An 8,925-nucleotide genomic window follows, 5' to 3' on the forward strand; every position below is an offset into this window, starting at 1 on the left:
GTAAGAGTTAAAATAGAATGTGTATAGCCATTATGGACCAATCATAGCTGTTTAGAAATCCTGTTCTATTGTAGAACATAATTTATAAATATAGGGCCTGCTTGATCAGAACCATACAGCCCTTTGGCACTGGTGACTATAGCCAGCAGGGAATACCCTGGCATAGGGAAATTTCCCAGGAAACACAGAGCTTGCAGAAAGCCACCTCTGCCCCAAACCCTTTGTGCTGAGCAGAACTTGGGTGCAGCAATGAATTAGGACTTTGAACTATTACGTCTTGTCCTTAATGGCCCAACAAACCATGATTAGCATGGTTTGTGTTTTAAAGGAGCTCCTCTAACACCGTGTGTATGGACCTATGAAGAAAGAAAAAAAGGAAGAAGAAACATTGCAGACATACATAATTGGCTGAAGTTGTCCCTGGAGTAACTCTCTTGACTTTACAATCAGTGGATGTTGCTTAGGTAACAAAGAGAGAAACAGTTTAACATCTGAGCTCTCACCTTCCTTCCTGTAATTCAGAACCTTCTGCTGGCTTGAAGCAGCTCTCTGCTAAAGGGGATGATACTCTGGAGCAGGGGTTCTCAACCTTTTTCTTTCTGAGGCCCCCCAAACATGCTATAAAAACTCCATAGCCCACCTGTGCCACAATAACTGGTTTTCTGCATATAAAAGCCAGAGCTGGCATTAAGAGGTGGTATAGCAGGGCAATTGCCCAGGGCCCCATGCCACTGGGGGCACTGTGTAGCTAAGTTTCTCAGGGCCGCAGACTTCAGCCTCATGCAGTGGGACTTAGACTTGCTGGGGCCCAGGGCAGAAAGCCGAACTCTGGTCCTGCTTGGCCAACCCCCTGAAAACTGCTCATGCCCCCACCCGGGGGGCCCTAGACCCCTGGTTGAGAACCACTGCTCTGCAGGATCAGCTCTTGGGGAAGGATTTTCTGCTGTGGCGTAGGATTACTCCTAGTGGTTTTATGGTGCAAGCCTAGACTTTAATAGTCACCTGGGACAATTTTTCAGATACAGCATTGTGTCTTCAAATCACTTCCAAACAGCTGCAGAAATACTTACCAAAGATGCATTCCCAAATGCTCTCAGATGGATAATACAGCAAACAAACCAAGAAAGCAGGAGCAGCAGCAAGAAAGGGGACTGCAGCTCATGCTATCTTTCTTTTTAGAGGGAGAAGAAACTAGAGCCATGCAGATTATTTAAGCCATATTCTTGGGGCAGGGAATATTTTCTTGGGACCACAGGACCCCAATTCTGACTGAGCAACTGGTACTACTGTAATAGTTTTCTCCCAAGTCCATACCTAGTTGGAGGATGAAAATACAGAGCAGAGGAAGAAGTCCTCCAGCTGAATGGTTCTTGCTTCTATGGGTCTGTGTGTATTCTTCCCTACAGATTCCCAAGATCTATGGGGTAGTAGGCCTAACCCCCATCCCCTCTCTCCACCTCTACACATCTTAATAGGACAACTTGCACCACACAGTGTGTGCCCTGAGGAACTGATGGTCCTCTCACTGGATTGTCTGCAGGAGAAGACAATCTGGATTGAAATTTTATATTAAACCCAGTCCATGCCAGGACAGTAATTTAGTGACTTGTTACTGATCTCACTTTGTGATGGGGTATCCACCCAACAGGCCAAAGCCTGAAGGGATAAATTTGGCCAATTAACCTATAGGCTACACCTGGAGAAAAGCCAGGAAATGCTAAGGCCTAATTTGCTGATGAAATCCAGCTGGGGGAGTAGCTGGGCTGGGTTTATAAAGACAGGAAGCTGGCAATAGAAAGGAGCTGCAGAGCAGTAGTCTGTAGCCACTCTCTAGGAGTAGGGAGGTGTGTTTAAGGCCACCAAGTTCAGTAGTCAGCATTTACTCCCTGGGACAATGGAGTCTGAGATGGTACACCCAGAGTGGGGGAAGCAGTCCAGGGAAGGAGCAACAGGGTCTGAGAGAACCAGACCACAGTTGCTAGGTATAGGATCCCTGCACTGGAATTCAGAGTAGTGGGTGTGCCTACCAACCACTGGGAAAGTGGAACCATCAGGACAGTGATGAGAAGACTGCCTCAAAGCATTGGTGTTGAAGGACTTTGATACCCTGGAAGGGGAAGACTATACTAAGAGTGAGAAAGAGAGCGATGGCAAGGCATGTAGCAGAAGTGGTTGTCAGACCTGAGTGGAACTAATCCCCTGACATGGCCACAAGAAGGCACCCCCTAGTGGTGAGAAGAATGCCCTGCGACATATCCATTTTCTACTGATATACATTCCAGTAACTTCACTGAAGTCATTATTGATTCATTACCATGTAAGACAGGCTGGAGCTTTGACATTATGCATCAAAAGTCCCCCATATAAGAGGCTATGTTAGCATTGGGCAAACCTCAAGAGGCTTAATTAATAAAATATTACTTGGTACTTTATATAGAGAGCTTTTCATCCTGAGTCTCAATCCAAGGGGAGTAGGATTGGGTGTATTATCCCTTATTGACCTAAGCAGTTAGCCAAAATTCAGGTTGTTCAGTGCTAGTTAGACATCTCAAAAACCCTGGACTGCACAGTAGCAGGATAACAATCCTCAGGAGAGAATAGCATTTTGAGAAGGTTACAAAGATGCTGCCTTTGTTGGAATTGCCAAATTGTTTCAAAACTTTTATTTCACTAGCCAGCTGACGATATAGTTTTTGCAATAGTGCAGTTGTTAAGTCATTTCTGCTATAACTTTTCTTTTCCTATTTAGGGCAGGATTGTCCTGTGGCCTGTGCACTTGAGCAGGACAGTAAGAGGGACACAGTGACCCCTTCTACTGCTGGGGGGGGGAGAGGGGGCTATGCACCCAACAGACCCCTCCACAATGAGAAGAGCATTCTTCACAGGGCTGTAAATTCCTCTATCATGCAGATGAGCAATGTGCAAGGCCTTGGCTCTGCCCCCAACAGACTGGCTAGTGCAGCTGAACCAATGTAGAACTGGGAGCAATCTGCTATTGGAATAGATCATGTACCAGTAGCAGATTAATTTTTGCCCTACAGCAAAGTCACGATTCCTTCCCTGGTCCACTCCTGGTGCAGTATGGCTCCCTGCTGTCCTTCACTCAGGGCAGACTGCAAAGTGAAAAAACTCTCCCCTTTTCAGCAGCAGGTTATTGAGCTCTCTATCAGTCTCCTTAATGGCTAATACATTTTACTGTAAACTCTTGCATGGGGTATATTTGGGGCTGAGAGGCACAATGACCTTTCAGAATCATACATACACAGATTAGGAAACATGCAGAGTGACTGGAGGAATAGACCCGCTTCTAAGGGTTATAGACAACAATGGCTAGGAGATAGAATAGGTGAGTCAATGAAATGTTCTTAGCTGACTAAAATTCACAGTGCTGCCCACTTGCTCTGGGAGAGGATGTGTCTTTGTCCCTTTTTGTGGAGCACTTTATTTCCCCTGTGCACTCAGCCAGCTGCTCTGACTGGCAAGCAAAGGGGCTAGGGCCAGGGCCAGGGCCAGGGCTCCTTCTACTCCTTGTCCATCTCCAACACCTCCCGTACCAATTGCTTGCAGAGGGGAGTATCAGGTCAGTAGCCTCTACTGGAGTCCCCACAGCTGGAGTTGCACTCTATTGCTTGTCCATGCCCAGATTAAGGGAGGGGGTTTTACTGCATAGTGAGCAAAGGCTGTGAATGACTGGCTCATACATAGCTGAACAGGGGGCAAAACTGCTTCTGAATACTGATCTGGCTGAATCTTAAATAGAGCGGCCAGAGAGAGAATTTGAAACACACTCCATCCTATTGCAAGGTGTATTGTATGGGGGGGGGGAGGGGGCGTCCTATACCAGCGGCATAATGAGCTGTATCCTCAGCTGCTGGAAATCAGTGTAGCTCCATGGAAGTCAATGGGGTTGCATCCACTTACACCAGCTGAGGATCTGTCCCAAAGTGTTTTAGGAAAACTGAGCTGAATATACATTGTACTGAGGAGTGTCTGTACACAAAATATTCTACCTTCCAAATATTATTACTGAGAATATATCTTTTGGGGCTCTGGGACTGAAAGAAGGAGAAAAAATAAAAATAAATGTTGCCTATTGACTTCCATGGGATAACACAAATGCCACTGAACAATATTTGGACCAATATATATTGTAATGCACAAACACAACACAACACAATGGAGATGAGGATATCTATGCAGTCTGAACTCAGAATTAAATCCCTGGGTTTTGTGAGGATTTTTTTAATCCTACCCTTAATATTCCCTCTAAAGGGGTTATTTATTTGGGGTGCATTTAATTTTCCATTTTCTGGCCAGGTAAGACAATCTTTGTGTATGTGCCCTTAACATTGGTGGAAGTGTAATTAAAAACACACAGTGCTTTGAGCAACAAAAAGCAGTTAGGCATATGTGTGCAACTGCATGTGCTAATGCTTTGTCAAAGAATCTCATTTGTTTATATTGCATCAGATCAGTTTACTGAGAACAATTATCAAACACTTCTTTTGAGTCACTTATGTTAATTCCTTTTACACATTTTCTCCCTGAATCTTTATAGCCTGCTCCGGGCTCAGAGAAGTCGCCTGGCAAATAGATCTTTCTTGACAGAACTTTTCCAAAAGTCTCCTTTATCTGTTTTGATTTTGCATTTGTAGCACTGTGCATTTGTTTTGATCCCAAAGCCCACTGAGTGAATAGAAAGATTGGTTAAGTTAGCACTTGTATAGTAACGAAGCTTAAGCATCTATTTGCCTCTTCCCCAAAAGTTCAGCATCTCAATAGACCAACTAAATTTGAAATCCATTATTCATTCAGTTTCTTCCCATCAACACACAATGTGTAGTCTGGTGTTCAGTGACTTACAAATCAGGTTAAAACTCCCAACTGTTTCAGTTGTGCTACTCTTTTGAAACATACTATATTATTTCACACTAGACCTTGCAGAGATCTATATGTTCAAAGACATTAGAGATGGAAAATCCTATTAGATCATCAAGCCCATTCCACTGCAAGTGCAGTCCCTTGCAGAGGACATAGATAATGATCCTACACTTGATTTGAGCCAAAAGGCATTGGGACAAATCCCACAGCCCTCAATCAGGCACTACTTTAACTGAAGCCGATGTCTGTTTTGCCTGAGAAAGGACTTCAGGATTTGCCCCTCACTTGTCTGACTAACAAAAGAAGTAAGTTACTTTATCCCTTTGTTGGTGGGGAGTAAACCCGCTCCCCACACACCTAGCCCTGGTCTACACGGCGAGGAGGGGGGGAGGTGTCAATCTAAGTTACGCAACTTCAGCTACGTGAATAACCTTCTCCTTCTCACAGGGCATGCGAGAAACTGAATCTGCTGGGAACCCTCTAGCTCTCTTCCCCCTCCCCTGGGCAGTATCTTCTATTTGGGAGCTGGGCTCTGCCAGGTCTAGTGCTCCCTAGTGGTGGCCAGCAGCTCTGCAGCCCATTTCTGTGGGGGAAAGGAAATTCTGTGCACACAAAATTAATTTCTGCAAAATTCTGCATTGTGCAGTGGTGCAGAATTTCCTCAGGAGTAACCCATTTTCTTCCCCTTGTTTACCCCCATTCTCTGTCCACTTGCTCATGAGGTGTGAGTATGTTGTACTTGGTCACTGCTCTCCCTCCTGCACTTGGAACAACTGTCTGGTCAAGGCTAATGTGACAACTCATTAGGGCACCCTTAGACCCCTGCAAATCCCCTCAAAGCAAGGGCACAATCTAGCTCTGTATATTTATATATTCACTATTACTTTTCCTGTTTATTTTTAAAAATCTTTCATGAAGTTACCTCAGTCATTTAATACTGAATTTTCAGTTGCACTGTGTTTGATTTATATTATACCCCCATTGGTTTTCAGGACAGTTCAGAGATGATATCATGCCTGTGTCCCATTCTGCAATGGCACTGCAGATAAATTGGGATTAATGCTACATAAGGGAGGTCAAGGGCACATTACGCTTGCCTGATTTGCCTGTATACAATCCCTGTGCTACTGATCTGCCATGAAATGTCTTATAAAGCACTCTGGACGTTCCATTTGACCATAAACACCAATGAAAGTTTTATTTACTTAGAAATCTTCAGAAGCCTGTAGGAAACTAGAAATTCAGAAATATTTAAGATAGCTAATGCTAAATAGGCAAAGCCTTTTTATATTAATCTGGCAGGGTAAAGGGGCCTTTTAATGACTGTTAGTGTAACTTCAGCTACAAATTAAACCCACTTCAAGGCCCCACCACATTGCCAGAGCAGTGTGAATGGCCCTTAGGATATATGAGAATTAGGCCCTAAGCCTTTAACTAAGTAAAATTGAATGCATCAAAATTCATTAAACTGACCAGAAACAAGGCACTCTTGTCCCTAATAAGACTGTCCATGCATGGAGTTAATCAGGAACAACTCCACGTGTAGACAAATCCTTTAGGGATGGGCAAACTAAACCTTTCCAACTCACACAAACGCTGAAGTCATTTGTACATTTAAAAGATAAGATCCAAATGTGTCTGAAAAACTAGTTGTCTCCTAAGATCTCCTTGCCTTTCTTTTCAATTTTAAATGAATTTGGAGTTTGTTAAAGGTCCTGGAAGGAGAGTGAATGCCTCTGTTTAGCTACAGAACAGTTACAGCGACTACAGCAGCAGTTCAGTTTCATCCACATGGGCCCAAAAAGGTGCCTCGGTCCTGATGCCTCAGTCCACAAAGGATGGGAGGTCAGTTCAATCTGTGTCTATTCAAGCCTCTTGACTAAGACTGATACAATTTGTACTTGTTGTCAATGGTGGAAATGTGTCTAATAGGATCTGAATTCAGGCCATCATGTCACTTCACAAAGACCACAGAACAGCTATCAGATGGTAGCTAGTTTCAGGGCTTGTCCACATGGAAAAGTTATAGCTGTGTACATAAGGTGTGAATTTAAACTGTTATAGTTCTAGTGGTATAACTCACAATGTTGACATTCTTATTCCAGTAGAGTGCTTTCTTCAGTTTAGTTCATCACTTAGGGAGAGGGCTAAACTAAACTGAGGGGAAAAAAACACTTAGGGGCTATCTGCATGGGAAACTCGTACCAATTATACCCGTATAGTTACACTGTTAAAATGATATCAGTGTAACTCCCCATATGGACACACTCATTCTAGAGTAAGAGTGGATCTTCTCAGTTTAGCTTAAACCCTTTCTCAAGCAACATAAACTGTCCTTTTTTGGTTTAGTCTATACCAGAATAAGCATGCACATATGGAGGATTATACCAGTATAACTATATTGCATTGAATTCACACTTTAGCTTATACTGGTATTATTTTACCAGTAGCTAAGCCCATGTATTGAAATAAGAGTGTCCATACGGGGAGTTTTACCGGTATAATTACATTGATTTTACTATACAGGTATAATTATACTGGTAAAACTTTCCTGTGTAGACAAAACCTCAGTCAGTAGTGACTAGGATTTTTGAAGCCTGAGCTTTATTATGCTAAGGCCACTATACACTATTCTTGCAGCATAAAGCAGTCTTCACGTGAGAATAAATTACATTTACACCCACTTTAAAGCCTTTTTGCACTGCTAGAGTGGTGTAAAGTGGCCTTTGTTTAAATGAGAATCAGCCTCTTAATCTAAGGATATATCTACACCAGAAACACTACGGTGGCACCACCGTAATAGACACTTTCTACAGCAATGGAAGGGGATCTTCCATTGCTATAGAAAATCCACCATGTTATTAGCTAGTAGCTAGGTCAACGTTGACCTAGTGAGTCTTCAGGTGGCCTAATTACATCACATAGGGTGTGAAATTTTTCACAGCTCTGAGCAATGTAGTTAAGATGACCTAACTTTGTAGTGTAGACCAGCCCTATACATAAAACATTTCAATGGACTCTATTTTTTTCTAACATTGTATTTAGTGGGAAAATTCAAAATCCTTTGTTTTCCTTCTGACTCAAAACAAAAACAAATTTCAATATCATGTAATAGCCTGTGAAATGGAAACCTGTACAGGTCTACACCAAAGAGCCTAAGTCACTTTTGAAAATGGGAATTAGGCTCCTAAGTCACTTGGTTGCTTTTGAAATGTTTACCCCAGGTCCTGAGGTACTTTTGAAAACCCCAGTATAGAAGCATCAACCTCAGGTTTGTTATGCTTTTTGGAATTATTCATTTGATTTGTGAGTTTTCATGCAACTGCTTGGAAATCATGAAAATATTCACAGATCCTGGATGTTTCTCAAATTTGAGCACAAATTATTCTGTTCAGAAATTATACCTGAAGTAAGGTAATCTATCAATGAACAACTCACAGGCTGGATATTATTTATCTATTATTCATAAGCCATAGGGTTTAGCTAGGATTTAATAAGCATTGAGCAAGCCCTCTGCAGGGATGAATTTAACTTCATGTAAGTACTTACTAGTAATAAATCATCATCATCATGTTCCTATTATGCCTCTGGCGTTTAGGGCAGTGATGAAGCTCCTCCACTCCTGTCTGTTTCTGGCAAGCCTTTCAGTGGTTCCCCAGCTGTGCCCCAGGTTTTTCAGCTCTTCGCCATGTTGTTTTCGGGCAGCCTCGTTTTCGCTTGCCTTCAGGTGTCCATCTTATTGCTACTCTGGTGATAGAATCAGTTTCCATCCAAAGCACATGACCAATCCATCTCCAATGCTTCCTGGCAATGATGGTGCTTAGATCTCTCGGCTGCAATGTGTCAATAGATCTTGGTTTGAGATTGTTCTGGGCCAAAAGATACGGAGGATTTTTCTGAGGCAAGTTGTATGGAATGAAGACCATTAAATCATATAATAAAGATAAATACTTTGATGAAATTAATGATCACTCTGATGTGTGTGAACAAATTGCTATCCAATTTTGGGGCTAAAATCATAATGAAAGTTTTTCATAATGAAGA

Source organism: Lepidochelys kempii, chromosome 1, assembly GCF_965140285.1.
Source record: "Lepidochelys kempii isolate rLepKem1 chromosome 1, rLepKem1.hap1, whole genome shotgun sequence".
Lineage (NCBI taxonomy): Eukaryota > Metazoa > Chordata > Testudines > Cheloniidae > Lepidochelys > Lepidochelys kempii.